A 21,607-nucleotide genomic window follows, 5' to 3' on the forward strand; every position below is an offset into this window, starting at 1 on the left:
GATTTGTATACTTCAGACATGTTTTCATAGTTAACCAAAGTAACGTCCAGCCCCATTTTGTAACATCAAGATTCCATTTTGTTATGTTGTAACCTGCTTCTCCCCTTGCTCGTCAAGACATGTTGTAACCCCATTGTAATGTCAATTGTGCCTATATGAAAAATTGGTCCCCGAGTGAATGGAAACTGTGAGTGTGTGTGTATGACAGTGACAAGGGTGAAAACAATGGACCCATCAACTCAACAATACACAGGAGCAGCCCTGCATTCAATTGAAAATAAGATTCCAGGAAGCAATCAGGATCATTATGGATTTCCAGTAACCCAGCACCACTCTCATTGTGAATTCTGAGAAGAAGCCCTCCACCCAAAACAGTCAGAAGAATGGACACTTCGAAACTGCACATCCCACCAAGTGGGACTCTCATTAATGCGAAAATGACAGCTGTTAGCTCCTCTTCCATCAGGGCTTTGAGCCCACAAGGATCACCAGGGAACTGCTTGATAAAAAGGGAGGGGAAAGTGACCCTGGTGGATGCCACCTCTATCCAGACCAGCATCCCACCACATAACCTGCACCAGCCACCCACCAGAGAATCAGCCAGCGACCCCCGCTGGACCCCAACCTTGGGACGACATTGACTGGCCATCAATCATCAGCCCATGGCACCTGGATAGGTAAATATCACCTTGGTGCTTCCTAGCCTCTCCCTACAGCCTCTCTTTCTCACTCTCTCTCTCTCTCTCCCCCTCACTCCCAGCAGGCACTACAGCTGTGTGCTGCTGAAGTCCGTGTCTCTCTCTCTCCCCTGACAGACAGCTGTGTGCTGCAGAAGTCTGTGCCTTCATCATTCTCTCACTCTCTTCCCCTAGGACTGCACACCACCATTTTCAGTCTCCAAATGCCAACCCACAGTCATCTGTGTGTGTATGTGTGTGTGTGCACCAATAGTTTCTTGTACCTGTTTTAGTTTATTGCATTTATTTTATGTTCGCATAGTTACACCCTCATCTAATAAACCTGATATTGCTGATCCTGAGCATTGGTCTTGCTTTCCAAGTCAACAATATCTTTTATCAGACCACCTGAATAGTTAGACAAATTGTTCTTTGCAATCTTTTGGGCATAGGTGCCTGTACCTGAAAACTTGCAAAGAACATTTTTCAACTATTCAGTTGGTCTAATAAAAGATATCATATTTACCCAAATAATCTTTTATATTTGTACAACACAGTATCATTTTGCCCTGAAGATGGCATCCCAAAATACAGAGAAGAAGAGGGCAATCCATCCTACTTTTCTATTAACAGGTTTCATGGGATTTCAGCAGACACCTAAGTCAATTTACAACCCTAAAAGGTATAATAAAATCTGGTCCAATATGTACATATATGAAAGTCAGAATCAGAATTAAAAAAAAAAGGGAGACTCATAGAGGAAAAACTGAAGAAAAGGAACAAAGATCATATAAAACTATTTTCTTGGGGGTTGCTCATTCTGAGGTGGAGTACTTTACATTTCTCAACATTGAACTTTATCAGGTTGTGATCTGCCCAACTTGCTAGTCTGTCTAGGTCTGCCTATACCTGTAACTTATCTTCAAGTGTGACCATACTTCCCCATAACTTGCTGTCACCCACAAACTTGGCCAGTGAGCTCTTCACTCTCACATCCAAATCGTTAAGAAAGATGTTGAAAAGTACTGGACCAAGCACTGATCCCTGTGGGACACCGCTGATTCTTGGCAATAGTCTTATGGGGAGGGAGGGGCTTTAATTAGAGTGACTCCAAAAGCCACTCTAATTAAAGAGTCCAGAGTGCCTCATGTATTAGCGTCTCTGTGCTTCAAAATGGTGGTTGGGGCATTTTATCTAAAGCTTGTCAAAAGTGCTCTTGCTGGTCACCTTTGGACAAAGAAACATGAATCAATTTTGAAGAGCCATGTTTGTAGATGACTGTACTGCTCTTTTGATCTGTGTCAAACCTGGGACGAACAATCCAGGGCAATACTTTAGCTAAGGCCTATTTTTACCCTAAAAGAAAGTATAAATATGATTTTTCAGGGGCTGATCCTCAAGGAATTTCACTGGTACCATCCTTTCAATTGTGCAATTTCTTTTTCAACAAAAGCTGTTGAAGTCTTTCTTTTAACAAGTTTCCTTTCCTCTTTATGGGTCCTTGTACTAACCCTCATCTTCTTCAGCATATTGAATAATTTCCAGTGTGGCACCATATCAAATGCTTTACTGATAAGGTTCAAATATATTCAATCTAATGCAATTCCTTTGTCTAGGAAACCAGTTGTCTTATAAAAGTCATCTGATCATTCTGGCATTATCTGTTTTTTTGGAATGTTCTTTGTATACCTTATGTCACCTTCCAAGCTTTACTTATGTATTTTTTTTAACTTATATCATTTTCATTGGACTGTGTTTAATTGGAGCTTTGATTTCTCCTCTTGTGGTGCACTGACTTTTATGTAAAAGAGTGAATATGAACAGAAAATAGAACTCTTTCATTATAAAGTTATAAACACATTAAGAAAAAAACTAATGATAATTATATTACAAGGGAACTTTGAACTTCTGAGAAGTTTTTAATAACTTGAAGGAAAGAAAGAGAAAAGAAATGTCAGAAGCTATGGCATAAAAGGTGACACTATATCATGAAAATTGTCTACTATTTCATTTCAGCAACATCCTTTTCATACTTCTAGAGACAAGACTGTGACATAAATCATTAGGTTCACCTGTTTTCCAGATACTAGAATTATATTTAGAACTAAAGTAACCAAGAAGAGATGATATTAAGAACCAGATGATACTGTCAGACCTGCATAACATCCCTCTGTAATTTGGTTTTATTTATATAATTAAGGGGCTGACAATAGCTATTGAACTTAACTGAAGAATAACTGACATTCTCCCATCCTCCCACAGGAGTAGTTCCCCATGTATACATACAAAAAGTAAAAGGAATAATCTAGAGGAATATTTCCAGCTGTTGTAAAACAAAAAACAAAAAAATCTGCCCAGCTTTAAAAAGTTACTTTCTGCAATAGACAACTCTTGGACCTTAAATTATAAATACAATGAGATAAATCACAATTATGGCTAATTTTTTTGTCTTTGTTTGGTGAGAAATGCCCTAAATTTTCATTCATGAATGAAAGCCGGAGTCATTAAACCTTGGATTTGTGTTTCCACATATATATATCGAATGCCAGATTTATGCAAGTATATCTCCATTCAATTAATTTCCACATGCCAATTTACAGACCATTTTAAAACCAGGAGAAAGTTCAGCCCATCATTTGATAAATGTATGCTACTTTTCTGGAATGTTTTTGTACATACTGGCAGAGACAATAAACAGCAAGGATAACAATCATTGAGATTTCAGTGTGTGCATCTACATATACAATTAGCACAGAGCAATAAACTGGTGCAGTTCACCCTGAAATTTATTGCTCCCAGGTGCAGCATTTACATGTGCAGGACCACAGCACATTGAAACAGGGTGGAGCAGCACTGGTTGAAAGAGGACCCACAGGGATCAGCCTGCCAACCATTACAGTCCTGGCTCATGATGCTGCAGGGGTATAGCTGGAGCACAAGGGTGCTCCAGTGTAGGACTAGCTGGCAGGCAACCCCCTCATTATAGCACCCTCATGCCCCAGACAGCCCCAGACACCATCTACACATGCATTTTGGTGCACATAACTACTCTGCTGTAGGACAGTACTTGTCCTGGACTGTAATATCCTACAGTGGATTTAATTAATTTACTGCACCCTAACATAGGTACACATATAGATACACCCACTGAGAGCTAGATTGATCTCAATTTTTTACTGAGTTAAATACATGTCTCTATGAAAGGAACTGTAATATTAGGATAGTTCTAGAGCAGCAAGGTTTCCTGAGATAGAAGAAAGAACCACATACACCAAAAATGATTAGTGATTATGGTTTATTTTTTATTATATTTTCTGGCAGCTTCAAAAGTATTAACTATTTCTTTAACTCTGTTTATACTTAAGATTCAAAGACAATGTTTTCTAAGCAAGCACTTTTATGCAACATTTCATTCTCTGAGTTCTTTTATAAATTAGCTATACACGATAGATTCAGAATGACTCTTAGCTGAAATACCTTATAAAAATGCCTAGCTCTGTGGTCAGAAGGGAGTTCTTTATTTATTTACTTATTTTGATTATGTAGTAGAATTTAGCTTCCTTTTTAATATTAGGTTCCTAGATTGAATTGCAGCTGTGAAACAGACAATGAAATTCTATTGACCAGCTGAAGCAGTCTCTAATGGTTCACTCTGCTGTAAAGTGCTCTCCATCAGACTTGGAGAGAATAATATACATCCAGCATATATATATATATATATATATATATATATAGAATGACATAGATGATACAGATGAATCATATCCAAACAAATTCAAATATGCTGAATATTTCAAACTAAGATAAGATACGGTATATTATTTTACACTGCAAGAACGTTACACATATATTATATAGACTGATATATTCAAGCTTTAGGCAACCTTCAGGAACCTGGTTTAATATATCTTTCAGGTTGGGATTTAAACATCCAAGCACTCATTTGGCAATGTATACTTGCTGTTAGCTGACCTGTCTACCGGTATTATAAATGTTTACCGGTAACTGAGCAATCACTAAAATTGCACAGTAGTTAAAGGAGTAGAAACACTTCAACAAAAAAGAGAAACAAGGAACTTTCCCAATTTGCTAATATTGAGAGACAACTGTTAACAAAGCATTGGCCCTTATTTGACACTAAGGCAATAAAACTGTATAAATCCTAAAAAATATGAAAAACAGGTTAGATTCTGAAACCCGTCATTTGGTTAATAATAATAATAGCAGCAACAATAACATCATGGAGTGGAATAGTGACCAATGAGATAGGAATGTCAAAATCTTCCTTTCAAAATATAGTAAAAATTAGTCCAGACATAAGTAATTGAGCTAGAGACAGAAATCACACATAAACCAGTATAAGTGATCAGAAATCAATAAAACCTGTACCAGAACAGAAATTCAGTGCACATAGACTGGTTTCAAAATGGTTGAACTTGGTTTATGATAGACATGGATGGATGTAGTATCAAACTGAACTGATTTACGTTAAACTAATCTGTCAATCGTCTGTCCCAAATCCTCTCTCAAGTCAAGATAAGTCAAGTCCCTCAGCATCCCAGGATTCCTTGTGCCTCCCTGAACCCCCTTGACAGGATGGGTAGGCTGCCCTTGGTTGTGCTGTATGCTTCAGCAGAGCTGGACCTACCTTCAAGCTGTTACAGAGCTGAGGCACCAAAGTCTCTGCTCCCTAGCCTACATCCTGCCTATGTCTGTCAGCCCAGTGAGGTGGGGGGAAATGAAAAAAAAGAGCCCCTGGCCCCAGGCCTGCCCCACAGACCCAGTCTGCCCTGTTGCAATTGGGGAGTGATTCCCCTCACCCCCATCCCCATACTTGGCCTGCCCCTGCAGGTGGGAGGTGGGAATCAGTCCCCCTCACTGGTGCTGTCCATGGCAGCCAGGGATCTGCACATCCAAGGGAGCTCCATGCCTCAGGAGATTTAGCCCAGACCTCTTGAGGTCCCCTGAGCCCCAGTCTTCCCTGCTGCATGGGAGCAGATGGGTTTCCCACCCCTCCCCCATGTAGTTGGGGCATATCTCAGCCCCAGCCCCACAGGTGGGAGGGGAGAGCAGTTCCCTATCTTGGTAGTCATGGAGCAACTCACATGTAGAGCCCCCACCTCAGGGGGTTTCTCTCAGCCCACCCAGGACCCCCCCCAAGTCCCAGTCTGCCCTGTAGTGGGAGTCTGAGGGATTTCCCTCTCACTATTTTGCCCACACAGATGGGAGGGGAGAAGCAGTCCCCCATCGCTACAGCTCGGAAAGAAGGAGACCCCTCTGTTCGCATGTGGAAGGGAAGACTAGGGTTGAGCTTTAGATAAAGTGCCCCAGCAGACATTTTTAAACCCACCAAGGCTTATACATATAACACCCCACTGTGGGGTGCCTATCACTACTAGTGGCAATTTGTGGAACCCTAGGGCACCAGCTATACCCATCCTTTTGGTTCCTTTAGGCTCACAAGGAACCTCAGGATCATGGTATGGGAATACCTCCTGTAACAGCACTCCGACGGACTAGGTGACTATTTACAATATTTATTATGTAAAACAGATAGATAGATAGATAGATAGATAGATAGATAGATATTAATTTATATTCAGATATTTACATACATACTTACATACATACATTTATATTTGTACACATACTTTGCTATCTATTCTAAGGTTTAACTCATAACGTATTTAACTTATGAAATAATACTAATGAGCTCAAGGCTTATAGACATACGTATAATTTGGTAACAGCATATGTACATTTATAGGTAGGGAAGTCTGGTGTAGACACCCCCGGCAAGTCTGATGTAGACACTCAAAATAGTAGTCTCTTGGTTAACTATCATGGTCTTGACTCCACCTTAGTTCAGGTGTGAGTGCGATGGGAGCTCCCTCAATGACCCCAGGGCCCTACTCCTGATGATGGTTGGTGCGCATGCTTGACATCCTACAATACGTAAAAAACCTCCTCCCCATGACACTTCTTTCTGCCCCTCAGACAGGGCTGGTGGCTCTATGGTCCTAGTTACTCACTCCCTCGGGGCTCCCCATGTGAAGGTCAACTACAAGATGGGAGGGCTATGCCCACTCACCAACTCCTAACCCCAGATGCTTCCCCTTTAATTAGAGCCAGGGTTCACCTCCAGGCTCTGCTCACTTCCCTCACTCACCGCTTTGGTCCCCCAGTGAGATCCCTGCAGTCTAACAACAGTCTCTCTCTCTCTATCTCTCTCTTACTCTCTCTCCCTCGGCTCCCAACAATCCTCAACTGTCAATCTTCTGCCCCAGCTCCTAGCAGCCACCAATTCCAGCTGCAGAATTCTGGGGCTGTGAGAGGGACCCTGTTTCCAGGCCCTGAAGGCAGAATTTCTTCAGTCCTTCTGGTGTCCTCAGGGCGACAAAGAAACCTCTCAGGCTCAGCCTGGTTTTGACTTACCGTGGGTTTCCCCCTACAGGTGAGTATCCCTTCTATTACAGTCTGTTACATACACATGAGGCTGTGATGACACTACAGAGTTTTCGTTAGAACACAAAGCAAACTTCATTCATCACAATCCAAAATCAAATCCAAATCACAATCCAAATCTATTATAAAATAGATGCCACAAAGCCATGGATGTACCTAAACTCACTCTGTTGGATTTTCGTGTTCTTGAGGCACCAGGTTAGATAGGTTAGCTCCTATCTAAGCCACTAGGAACTGTCTCTTCACTTGGGATACATGACCCCAGATCCTATCTTGAAATGAAGATGCCTTTTAAAACTGAAGAAAATCAAAGAGGAGAACACTCATAGAATCATAGAATTATAGAATCATAGAGAAGTAGGGTTAGAAGGGCCCTCCAGAGATCATCTAGTCCAGCCCCCTGCCTCAGACAGGACCATCCCTATCCAAGCCATACTTTACAACTAGAATCTAAACCCTACATAACCCTCACTCCTTTAATAGAATAGCTCAGAACATACACCAGGTACCTGGGTAACCTGGTTTTAGTGCTTCTCTCTCCTTCATAGATTTCAAAAACATGTCCCACATTCCTGGAAAATACTTTAATTATTAGACTATAGGTTATTATCAGGTGGATGGGCAATCTCTCTAATGTTAAAACTTAGGTTTAAAATGTTTTACTTTGCCTAAAATGCCTTTAAAAAACTGCGAAAATGGTTTGGGGGTGAAGGAAGAAAGAAAGAGAATATGAATCTCTAGCCCAGTGGCTAGCAAGACACTATCAGACTCCTAAACTTTCATAGAAGACTTTATTTATTACATATGAAGCAATTAATAAACTGCATGTCTACAGAAAAAGCGCTATAATCACAATTTCCCCTTTCATGTAAGTACAATAGCTCTTTATGATTCCATTGAAAGTGGAATAGCTCCAGCAGGAAGGATTTAGAGATCACTTTTAAGTATCTTACCCCAAAAGGTCTTATAACATAGAAATTACAGCATTCACTTGGGGTGTGAAAGTTTATATCCCTCTAGTCTCTGAGTTTCTGTGTGAGCTCCCTAGAAGCCCAGAAAATAAATAAAAGAGAAGCCACTGTCTCCTTTTCCATTGATATGGGTCTTGATCCAATAGATGTTTTGTAAGAATTATTACTGGATCAGGCTCCCTAGGTAAGATAGGCTTATGGATCCTAGTAAGGCATAGAATTGGGTTGGAGGTTAAGCAGCTCCTCATCACTATCAATTATAAACATTTCTGTACATCCCCAGAAGCAGAGCTTTAGTTGCCTTGAATAATAGGTTCCAATGGAGTTCAGGAGCCTCTAGCAACAGACAATTTTATTAGCAGTTTTAAACTCAAGTATCTAAATCTTGCCTAAGACTCACATGGACTTCAGTTACAAATTGACCTGTGCCTCAGTGACTAATGCCCTTGCAACTTATTTGTACACATTTTAATTTTTCTTCTCCCTCTCCAGCTTCCATTTCTCAGTCCGCCAATCTTCCACCATATGACACCTCATGTGTCAGGAATATGTAAACCTCATGTAAAACCGCATGATGTTTAATTTAGAAATAACAGGATTATTGTTCTCCACAATGACACATTTCTAATTTGTAATGCCTCTCTAATCTTTCTGATATGATAAAATATACCTACATTTGGATGATGAGCACTGAGAAGCTTAAAGAGAATGCTTGCATGCAAGCCATTTTTATATGAGGACTGGTAAAAAAGAGAAGATTCTTTCCATATTTCAATGAAATATGTAGGAATAATACCTCCCCCACTTAAAATGACTCAGGTTTCCTTATAGTGGATGACGGAACCAACATATTATCATCTCCATTCATAGAATCATAGAAAAGTAGAGCTGGAAGGAAACTCCAGGACCTCTAGTCCAACCCCCTGCTTGAAGAAGGATCATCACTATCTCAACCGTTTCATACAAATTCTGATCTAACCTATTTCTGAAATTACACAAGTCAACCTTGTCATGCAACTACAAGGCTTATTACCCAAAGGCACCAGAAGCACCCTTACCTGCATGGTAAAGCAGGGGATGAGAGCTGTCAACGAAAAAGAAACCCGCTTCTCCAGGGCTCGTTAAAATGTGCTCAAATGCAAGTTCCATGAGTTTCTGCATCCTGGTTAGAGGAAGGTGAAGGTGCCATAGAGGAATAAAACAAGCAAGCAAGCAGGCAAACAAACAACCCCCTCCCTCCCCCTTAGAATATTATTCCTTAAAATATCATCCGTCTTTGAGTATTTCCTCCATGTAATCTATCGCAAATTTTATCAGTAGGAACATACACAAAATTTTATTCCATTATTTCAAATAGAGAAACATCTTGAGGGAGTTGTTATTTCTTTAAGACCAAATTCTGCCATTTTATTCTCAGTGTATAATACCTTCTTGTGCCTGCAGTTTTGCTGAAAGCAGCCACATATGTTTAATGATATTCTGACAGACTGAGCCCTCCATTAGTAGAAGTGTGTATATCAAGCCATCTTGAAAGAAGTTGAAGTAATGTCTTAAGGGGATCTAGCTATTGTGTTTCATCCCAAAGCTTCTCCACTCCTCTAGGTCCTAGGATCCTAGGTTCAAAGTAACCATAGGCTGGAGGCCTAGAGAATTCTCTTCCTTCAACTACTAGCGAGCCTGAATGGATACACACAGTCCCAGAACTGAATATTCTCTAAGAGATAATATTATCTCAGAAGTATTTAAAATCTGTTTTCAGGGATAGAGAAAAAGTCAATAGAAAGAATAAACTTGACTTAAATGACCTTTAGATCAGTCCCTTTAAGGAAGAAATATCTAAATACAATCAACAAAAAATATAAAGAATATCACTTAAGTAACAGCAAGAAAGATAGAAAGAGTGAGAACTCACCAGCTCTCTAAAAATCTGAACACGGCCAACCATTGACTAAGGAAGGAAAAAGAACTAGCCTCAACGAAAATGAAAGCAAAAATATAAATTCCATTAATAAATAGGGAAAAGATGTATTTATTGGATATGTATGATTCTGGTTTTTGTTTATATATACTCTATTGCAAATGTATTGCCATTACATGGCTGCTCACAATCAGAAATTCTTCAAATATTTCTATTTAATGAGACTTAGTAAAGATATACAGTTTATGAAGAAGATGCTATGGCTGCTTCGATGGGGAATAAAGGAAATGTTGGTATTGCCTAGTTACAAGTGTGACTGACATAACTCAACAGTTTTTCATTTGCTCCAATCTCTGTCATTGAAAATGGAGGGTATTCAAAGACATTTATGTATTTTACTATAAATTAGATATTCTAGCTGTCTTAAATACAGTTTCATAAAACTTTCAGTTAAGACTATAAGAATTTAAGAATGGAATTAGTACAGGTAGAAAGTTGAATTTTAAAGGTTATAATTTTTCATGTTGGTGTGGTAGAGATTATTAAATAAAGTTTTTTTTAAGCAGAGAACCCTACTTGCCTGATATACTAAAATTGCAACTGATAATTAAAATGTTCTCCCTTGGTAGTGCCTTGGATTATACCAGTACCTGTGCACATCTAAGGGGGAGGAGGTTGTCAGCATTTCCATTATACATTCCCTTTTACTATAAAATATATAACAAGAGCTGGGGCCTGTAAAAACTTCTTGGCATGCAAGATCCCTTTCTTTAAAAAAAAATGCTGTGCTTACAAGCAATAAGAAAACTTAATTAAAATCAATGTTTATATTAGTTGGTTAAATCAAATATATATATATATATATTGCTTTTTATAGAGATAGATGCCCCAAAATATTTATTCTCTGTCTAAAAACAAAGCAATTGCATTTTCTTGTTGTTAATTAAGAAAAGTTGATCAATTGTAATTTTTTGTCTTTAATTAGAATGTAAGCTACTCTAGAAAGGTTTATCTTTTTATTTTATTGTATATGTTTGTACAATAACTAGCTCAGATTCTGACTGAGACCATTGGCCAAAACTGGAAAAAGTCACAGAACTCTTCTATTTTTATATATTATTTCCTAACTCCTGATATTACAATCTTACTAACATGCTTTTAATGTTTGTTTGTTTGTTGTTTTTTGGGGGGGAGGGGTTATTATGGTTTGTTTTGGTTTGGGGGTTATTTTCTTTGCTTGTTTCTTTGTTTGTTTGTAACAGAGGAAATAAGCATATTCCAAATATGGCATTTGTAACTGTAACAACTTCAGTACTGATATGGAGCATGTTTTAAAACAGGGCACCTCAGCACTGCAGCACAGATTTCAATCGTTTCACAGGCAGGGACAATTATGTTAGCTAGCAACAGTGTTATAATTTCTGAACTGGTTTTACATGGGGACAGGAATATGTAACAAACAAAAACAATGGATTGAATTTTAAGGAATAGAGTCTTTTACAGATAGTGCACTGCATTCAGGTACATAGATTTGGCAGACTTTCTGTGGAAGAGAGTTTCTTAATGTGAAAATGATTTTATTAGACATCCACTTGCTATTCTCAGTTATCCCAAGATTAACTTTACATATCATCTCATCTACTCCTTTGATAAAATGTATGGTAAAATGGGTATTAGGATACAGATAATGCTTTTCTCAGTATTACAGTATACAATATTAACAGATTAATAACACCATTTCAAAGTTGAGGTAAGTCTAGGACTCATATTCTCCTGTCTTTCAACTTCCACAGACAATGCATAATTTGGGGGGAAAAAGAAAGATTGATTTTGTCTGAATGAAGAATCAGAATGACACCAAAGGCCTGCCTTTCATGAAGACTATTTCCTTGCCAAACTCACAGGATAATGATGCTGTTAAAAATTTTTCAAAGAAATAGATGTAATGTGTTTGCTGCAAATTAAAAAATATCATTGAAGCACAGAAAAATAGAGCTCATCTTGAGAAAGGACCTTAAGAGTTCATCTAATCCAAACCTTTGCAAAAAGCAGGTTCATCTCTGTCTAGATCATTTCCTCTAAGTTTTTCTCTAAACTTATCTAAAAAACTACCTAATGACATTGTTCCAATAATATTCATATTCATTCTTAGACATTTTTTCCTGATATTCCACCTCTCGCTCCCTTGTGGACTTTTAAGCTCAAATCTTCATGTTACCTTGGAACAGAGAACAGTTTGTAGCCATTCTCTTTATTACAATATTTTTTTTTATATTTGAAGAACTTAGCAAATCACTTTTACTCCATTCACCATGATAAATAATTCAAGTTCTTCCAACCTATTATCCTATTTCATGTTTTAAGACCTGTAATATTTTTTTGTTGCTCTCCTCTGGACTCTTAATTTGACCATATATTTCTTGAAATGTGGGACCCAAAGCTATACAGAATACTCTATGTAATATATCAGATATGATCTTTTCAGCCTCAAAAACAGGGATCCTGGTTTCCTCTGATAAAAAAAGAACAATTTTCAGATAAATACAGTAACCCCAAAATCACATTTTTTCTGTGATCGAAATGAAGCACCACTAATATCTATAACTATATCTATATGTTATATACCTATATCTATATATTAGTGGTGTTTCATTTTGACCATAGAAAAACGTGGATTTGGGGTTCTTTTTTAAATCCAAAAATGTGTGTGTGGTGGGGAGGGTTATCAGTGAAAACTGGGATCCCTGTTGATAAATATCAATGCAAATAGTCAAAGTTTGGCCAAATAGTCAAATTTGTCAAAGGAAAGTATAAGCTAATAATTGCCCTTAGAGTGCATATGATTTAAGGCAAAAATAAATAAATAAATAAATAAAAACAACAACTAATCAACAGGGACAAACCTGAAAATAATTGTGTGAAAGTAAAGCCAATCTTTCTGAAGGACAATTATCTTAAACTGATATATTCTCAAAGTCATAGTCCTCCATAATTATTTTAAAGGATTAAGAAATAATGATCTGTCCTAGTAATCTACATCTAGTAGGGATAAGAAGTGGTTGCTTTGGTAGAAGAATATTAGAAACAGAGCAGAAGAGGCAAAGCAAGAAGCCGAGCCTCAATTTCCTAGTTTTTGAATGAGCTGTTATAGAAATATGGGTCACTGTATGTCCTTCCCTTCCTATATTTTTTTTAAAGATGAGCCCAGCTACTTTTCTTTAAAAGGGCATAAGATGGTTCCAGCTTTGGAATATGTGGATGTGAAAACCTCTCTGTAGGTCACTTTGTAAAACATCTGGTAAGCAGGTGTCACATCTGTGGTCAGAGTTTTTCTATGGGTTAGCTTTAGGCAACCACATGCTGAGACTGCTGGTTTTAATGTGCTCTCTTTTAAATATGCTTTGCGTTTTGGATTCCACTCTGAAGCACCTTACACCTACACTCCATAGATAACTCTCAGATGACTCTCTCAAGTTCTGGATTCTACTCCAGGCACCAAAGTGTCTCAGCTGGATTGGCACCTTAATCTATTTCTGTCCCATTCATCATTCATTCTCCTCATCTGCAATACATATTTTTATTTAGCTAGATTTCAGATTCAGGAAATACAGTTTAGATTTCAGATTCAGGAAATACAGTTTTCTCTGAAAGAAATATATTTTAAATTAAGTGACTACTACTTCTGTGTGTGTGTGTGTGTGTGTGTGTGTATATATTGTCTCTTTATGTCAGAATGGGTTTTTCTGATTTTTTTCCTGTGATTTTTTTTCTATTTTCCTGTGATTTGTGAGACCAGGGAACTACACAAAAGACCAGAACTGTATAAATACTTAAGCAAATGGAAATTAGGCATCTAGATGCTTTTGAAAATAAAAGTTCATCTGAAGTGTCTATCTGAAGGTGTATTGTAAAATCTAGGCGTACAATGCAAATCTCTCTGTACTATTTAATTTTGTATTTGAAATATAATCAATATGTTTTCTTCACTTTTTAGGACACTGAATCACATTGATGAGATATATTCAGAACCTGTCAGCATGTTTGAGTAGTTCAGAGGTGGATAAAATATGGCCCATGGACCAGACTGGATGTGCTGAGGGATTATATCTAGCATGCAGTGGGTTCCTTGGTCCCGCTAAGCTGAGGTATGGGAAGTAGCATGGACTGTGGTGAATGCAACTGGTCCTGCCACCCCCAGGTGCACAGCAGTGGCCTGACTCCATTTTCTGGAAGCTCTGCCACAGCTTACAAACCCAGCCCTGCTGCCCACACAACCCAGTCCATCTGCCCTGCACCCACCACTGAGGGCAGGGCCCACATGAGCAGGGATCTTGCCCAGGCTGCTGGGATGAGGCAGTGGGTGAGTGTGAAGTGGTGCATGACAGCTTGGTGAGAGCTGTGATCCACCCCCTGCATGCCCCTGCCTGCAGAATCCATACCCATCATAGAAGCATGTGGGGAGTGGATTGTGACTCTGCCCTAGCCCCAGCCCCAGCCCCAGCCCCAGCCCCATGCTATCACTGAACTAAGATCCTGGTCCCAGCCCTGGATGTATTCCCTCTTCCTAGCTATGCGCCCTGCCTGTGCAGCTCCCTGTTGGTCTTAATGGAGATCCTGGGATCTTGTGATGGTGATGGCATAGGGCCAGGGCCAGGGCCGAGTCCTAGTTCTCCAGGCAGGGACATGCAGGGAGCAGATCATGGCTCTGCCCCAGCCCCAGGCTGTCACCACCCCACAATGCCATGGTCTCTATGGAGACTAGCAGGGAGACATGTGGGCAGGGAACATAGCCAGGTGAATGGGATGGGGCTGTGGGCAGATAGGAAGCTGGGGCTGGGGCTGTGATCTTGTGGTAGTGACAGCATGGGCTGGGGCTGGGGCTGGGGCTGGGGCTGGAGCCGGGGCTGGGGCCGGGGCAGGGCCACGATCCTCTCTCTGCATCTCCCTGCAATGGGTGTGGGAGGGAAGCACTGTTCAGGAGTGGGATGGGTGGGTGAGGCTTGGATCAAAGAGCAGGATCTTGGGGTGGTGACAGTGTGGGGCCCAGGTAAGGGTAGAGCCATGATCTTCTCTTTGCATGCTCCTGCCCACAGAATCCACACCCATGTCTAACAAGAAGGATTTCTACAAGTATATCAGCAACAAGAAGAGGATCAGGGAATATGTGGGTCCTTTACTATACTAAACTGGGAGGCAGCCTATTGAAAGAGGATGCAGAAAAGACTTAAGTATTCAATGCCTTTTCCACTTCAGTCTTCACAGGCAAGGTCAGCTCCCATACTACTGCACCTGGCAGCACAGTCTGAGGAGGAGGTGAGCAACCAGAAGTGGCAAAAGAATGGGTTAGGGAGTATTTAGAAAAGCTGTACATGTACAAGTATATAGGGACAGATGGAATGCACTTGAGAGTGCTGAGGGAGTTGGCTGATGAGCTTGCAAAGTCACTGGCCATCATCCTTGAAAACTCATGGCAATCAGCGGAGGTCCTTGACAATTGGAAAAGGGCAAATACAGTGCCCATCTCTAAGAAAGGGAAGAAGGTCATTCCAGGGAACTACAGATTGGTCAGCAGCCCTGCAGAAAAGGACCTTGGGGCTACAGTGGACAATAAGATGGACAATAAGATGAATATGAGCCAACAGTGTGTCCTTGTTGCTGAGAAGGCTAATGGCATACTGGGATGTATTAGCAGCAGCGTTGTCAGCAGATTGAGGAAAGTGATTCTTCCCTTCTATTCAGCACTGGTGAAGCCACACCTTGAGTACTGTGTCCAGTGTTGGGGCCCCCACTACAGAAAGAATGTGGAGAAATTGGAGAAAGTCCAGTGTAGGCAATGAAAATGGTTAGGAGAACTTGACTTATCTATAAAGGATGAGGGAATCAGGCTTAGTTTGTCTAGAGAAAAGAAGCCTGAGAGGGGAGGATGGGGCTAGACTGTTCTCATTGATGGCAGATAACAGAACAGGGAGCAATGGCCTCAGGTTACAGCAAGGGAAATTTAGGTTGACTATTAAGGGAAAAAATGTCACACTAGAAGTGTAGTAAAACACTGAAACAGGTTGGAGGTGGTGGAATTTCCATCCTTGGAGATTTTTAAGACCTGGCTAAACAAAGCTTTGGTTGGGATGATATAGTTGGGTATGATCTTGCTTTGAGCAGGGGGTGGATTACATTACCTCTTGGTCCCTTCCAACCCTAATTTTCTATGCTTCTATGATTCTAAGCTCAAGTTGCTCATGACACATCAATAAATAGGTGCTTCGGATTTGAAAGGAAAGGCAGCTGGCTGCGATACTGGTGATATCACTGCCTGATATAACATCAGCCATAGTAACATATATGCCTTAACTATACTAGTTCATTGATTTTTTTTAAACTGAAGAAGTCTAAACTCCTATTGAGCTAAACTGGAGTTTTAGTAAGAATTGTAGTTGATGGCCTGTGAGCCAGTGGGTGTATCTTCACGAGACACTTTACTGTGCAGTAAACCAGTCAACTGTGCAGTTAACCACTCCCTATAAATACAAGTAGTAAATGAACTGCAAAGGTAGATAATGCACAGTAAAATGCATGTAGATGCTGCCCGGGAGCAAATATGCTCCTGGTCAGCCTAGCCAGCAGGGGGACACAGGAGACAGGGAGCTTTTTGACCCTAGTGCTGGTGCTATTCAACTCGCTGGCCCTCTCCAGGAGCTAATCAGGGCTAGGACTGGGGAGTTCTCTGCCCCTGTCAATGCTTTCTGGATTGGCCCCACACAGGAACTTCATGTGCCATGTATCTTAGAGCTGGTACCACATTTTCCCCTGGCCCTGTATGGTGCTGGGGGTGTGGGTGGTTCAGTACAGGTCTAGCATGATGGCCCACTCAAGACCCAAGGCCAGCACTGGGGACTGGATCATTTTGAGAGTTTTATTTTTATAAGCTTTAGAGATTATGAAGATTATTACAGTAAACTCGCACATAATTGAAAGAATAAATATTAAAATAAGTCCAGCCTTTGCTCTTCCCTTTTTAAATTATCATTGACAGAATTAAACTTCTACCTGGAGGCTTTACATAAAATGGACTTAATTGTTCTATGCACTCTAATAACACAGGGTAAGATAAAATCCTGTCCCAAGGAAATTAAAGTTGAAACTGACAGGATAGATTCCAATTCAGGCAATAGAGGCAATTCAGAAACAAGATGAATATTAAAGTTCACACAAGAAGTTTGTGATCTTCTACATATCAGTCAAGCACCTCAACCACAAAAACCATCATATAATATATATAATGAAGTCAAGAGTAATAGATTCATAGATTCATAGATTAAGGGTCGGAAGGGACCTAGTAGATCTTCTAGCCCGACCCCCCGCCAGGGTGGGAGAACAACAAAAACCCCAAAAAGAGAAATGGGACTCAAACGAGTCCAGCCAGGTAGGCATCCAGCCTCTTCTTAAAGACCCCCAGGGTAGGGGCCAGCACCACTTCCCTTGGAAGTTGGTTCCAGCTCCTAGCCGCCCTAACCGTGAAATGAAGGATGGTTTTGTGGTTGAGGTGCTTGACTGATATGTAGAATATATATAGTTTAGATATATAACATATATAACATTAGAGTAGAGAATCCCCCGCTCCCTTTATATAAATACAAATATTTCTTTTTGTTCTTTGCCCAAAAGCTTGCAAGGAACAATGTTTCCATCTATTTAGTTGGCCTAATAAAAGATATCACATCTACCCAAAGAACCGTGTCTGCCTACGCCCTTAGACCAACACAGCTACAACCAACAGATGTATATAGATAGATAGATATAGCTAGATATAGATACATGTAGCAGGGCACTAAGGTGCCTGATACCTGAAAAGCAGCAGTATGGGCTCAAGTGTTGGTTGCTAGGGGCAACCAGGAGGAGCTAAGGGCCCACAGCTGGTGAGTCAGCTGACCGGAAGGGGCAGGGCTGACTACTATAAGACCCAGACTGGAGGCTGTGAGTGGTTTCTCTCTGCTGGCAGCCAGGAAGAAGGAGTACTGCCTGGGAAAGAGATCAGCCCTGACTGTGGAAAAGAGAATAAGGCCTCAATGTACCAGCTGGTATTTACATGGGTGAGAGATGTGGTGTGGTTTGGAGAATGTTTAGTCAGGAGGTTTAGCTTTGTGTTATAGCCCAGGGGCTTGTGTTCTTTTTGTTGTTGTTGTTGTTACACCAGAGGACTGGGTGAGGCTATTAGGGGTTGGAGGAGGCCTCATAGGGGCTCCACGGTAGCATGGGGACCCTGGTGCCAAAGAGGGCGCAGCATTTGGGGTGCATTGACCCCAGCCCCAGAGCAAGGGGGGCAGTTGCGAGAAGCCCCGAAGTAGGGGCAGAGATTGATGAGTGCCAGAGAGCACGGTTGCAAGGCAAGCCAGAAGCGCCCGTGGGGTGCGGAGAGTGAAATCAACCAAACAATGTCCGGTACATCTGCGAAGCTTGGAGCGTGGTACCGAGATGCTTGGAGCCATGCATAACCCATAAGGCTGGGGTGCACTGAGTCACCCAAGATAGAACAAAGACTGAGATACATCAGAGCACTGTGCCAGAGAGGACTAAGGGCAGCCTCCCTTATACATTGTTGACATCAAAGATGTGGAGGGTGAGATGTGAGGGTGCTTTTAATATCACTTTGGCATGGCAAGGGGTGCTAGGGGAGTTCACAGCCACCCGTAGGGTCCAGTCTGCTACAATACATTTAGATATATATAGATATATGGTAGATGTGAAATCTTTTGTTAGACCAACTGAATAGTTGGGAAAATTGTTCTTTGCAAGATTTTGGGCACAAACCCTTCTTCAGGCATAAGAAAAGTCTGGTGGTGTTTTGTATGCTCTCCTAGGCAGAGTAGAAGCTGATATGCAAAATGCAGGTCTGTGAAAATGCACATGCATAACAGTGAGCATCAGAGGAAATGTGAGACAATAGGTGTGAGACAGGTAGGTGATAGAATGTAGTTGTTAAAATGCAGACAGGTTACCTGGGGTTATCAGATGGCAGGCAGGTTATAATGTGCAATAAATCCAATGTCCATGATTTTTAGTATCCAGTAGATTTATGAAGTAAAGTTCATAGGCTTGTCTACTAAAGGTGTTTTGAAAGTTCCCTTTGAGGATTAGAACTCAAAGATTGGAGCAAGAGTGGTTGTCTTGTGAGAGTGTGCACTGACAGGTAATTGGGTATTTTTGTCTTTGATAGATTTCCGGTGTATATATATTACAAGTCTGGAGGTTCAGGTATAAGATCCAGGGATGGTGATTGTTCTTTTGTGGGGTGTAGTTAGTGTGGGAGTAGTGGAGATGTGTTGGCAAGTACAGTTGTAAAAAAAGATTTATAGGGTATCTCTAATTAAATTAGAGAACCACACACACACACACACACACACACACACACACACACACACACACACACACACACACAAAGAAAAAAAAGGGGTTGGGGTGGAGCTCTGCCAGCCTTGGCAATTGTTTGAATGCAAAGACCTGGAGAAGAGGCTGAGTGAAAACCAATGCACAGTTTTTTGGACTGTGGGGCAATGACATTGTCTAAAGTCATTTAGAACAGGGGTGTCCAACCTTTTTGAATGTGGGGCCAGATCATGAACTTTTTATCACCTAGTGGGCCAGTGAGCCGTATTTAAAGACTTCACAGCAAGTGGTATCACATCACCCCCCCCCAAAATGAAAGTACAGTGTTTACTTTCGTTTCTCCTCACAGCACCTCAGGCCTCAGAAAACAGCTTGGATGGCCACATGGTGGCCTGCGGGCCATATGTTGGACAAGCCTGATTTAGAATGTGGATATAAAGGTTAATTTATGGGAAGGAGGGAAGGTCTGAGACCTCAGTTTTAGCTATATTGAGCCTGAACTGATAGGTAGACATTCAGGTAATGATAATCTAGAAACTGAGATGTACATTTTGACAAAAAGGAGACAGATTTTCAGTAGAGTATATATCTGGACATTTTATTCATAGAAATGAGCTGAATTTGAGTTTGTCAATGAGATTACACAAAAATAAGTGTAGAGAGAGGGGAAAAGGTGACCAAGAAAGGAACCTGTGAGTACCTTAGAGAAAGCTGGATTGGGGAAAAACACCTTAAAAGAACATTTAGAGAGGAAGAAAAATATAAGGAGAGAACAATAAAAGAGGCTAAGTCTTCAAGTAACCCTCCCCATCTCCTCCACATACTCAGTTGAAAAGTCTCTATGTTCTTAATAGATCATAGACATAGGCTCAAAAATAAAGTCAACTTCTCCCTGAACTTTTGTTTTATTTATTCATTGGGAAGGGGCATAGTTCAAGATCAGTTTCTTTTCTATCTTCATTACCTTGGGTTAAGGCATAATCTCCCACTCCCTTTATTAGCTGGGGAGAAGTAATTAGACCCACCCATATATGACTGAGCAGTAATCCCACTATAATTGACAGATGACTTGATGTAGGAGTACCATATTATTATGCTTAATTTTAAGCACTGAGAGCTTGATACAGGAGATAGAACTAGTTTAGTTTTTTAACAAAAAGCCTCCCTTTTCTGCTAAAAGATTTTTCTTTAAAAATGTTGTTTCTGATTATTTCATTGATATGTTATTTTCTTTTTTATGTTTGTGTTTGAATATGATTATGGGGTTTTTTATTTTGTTCTTTCACATTTTATGGAAGGTGTTTGTAAGGGGTGGGAAATGGGCTTTCATTTTCACATTTTGTGTTGGAATCCAACCCAGAGAAATATATTGTTTCTTATTTTCTCAAAGAAAAAATCCCTACTAAATAATGAAACAAACTACAATAACAGTTATGCCTTCCCACTTCCCAAAAAGATAATAACAATTCCACATATAGATCAAACTCGTGCCTTGCCCAGTTCTGATGGAAGTTCCCTGAATTCTAGCATTCTATAATGCTCACTATCAAATAAAGTAGTTATTTAGAGAATCTCTCAAACCATATATTGCAGAGCTGTGCAAATGAATTATGCATTCAGCCTTTCAGTATTCAAAAGGAATATTTAGCCAAGGCTAGATGAAAAGCTTCTATTCAGACTAACAGCAGAAAGTCTTGGGCCTGCACTGTTCAATCTCTTTATCAGCGATTTGGACGACGGGGTAAAAAGCAACCTGTTTATATTTGCTGATGATATCAAAATTTGGGGTGAGGTGAGCACGCTAATAGGGAGGAAAAGACTGCAGCAAGACCTGGATAGGTAACAGGGGTGGGCTAACAAAAACAGGATGCATTTCAATACTGACACTTGGGCAGTAGTAACCAGCAGCATATTTATAAGATGGGAAACTCCCTTCTTGAGAGCACGGAGGCAGAAAGGGATCTTGGAGTCATTACTGACTCCAGGATGAACATGGGCCGACAATGCGAGGTCACAGTTGGCAGGGCTAACCGGACCTTGTCATGCATCCACAGGTGCCTCTCAAGCAGGGCCAAGGAGGTGATCCTCCCTCTCTATGCAACACTGGTCAGGCCACAGCTGGAGTACTGTGTCCAGTTCTGTGCGCCCCACTTCAGGAGGGATGTGGACAACATTGAGAGGGTCCAGAGGAGGGC

This window comes from Gavialis gangeticus, unplaced genomic scaffold, assembly GCF_001723915.1.
Source record: "Gavialis gangeticus isolate Ggan-Ray unplaced genomic scaffold, GavGan_comp1, whole genome shotgun sequence".
NCBI lineage: Eukaryota > Metazoa > Chordata > Crocodylia > Gavialidae > Gavialis > Gavialis gangeticus.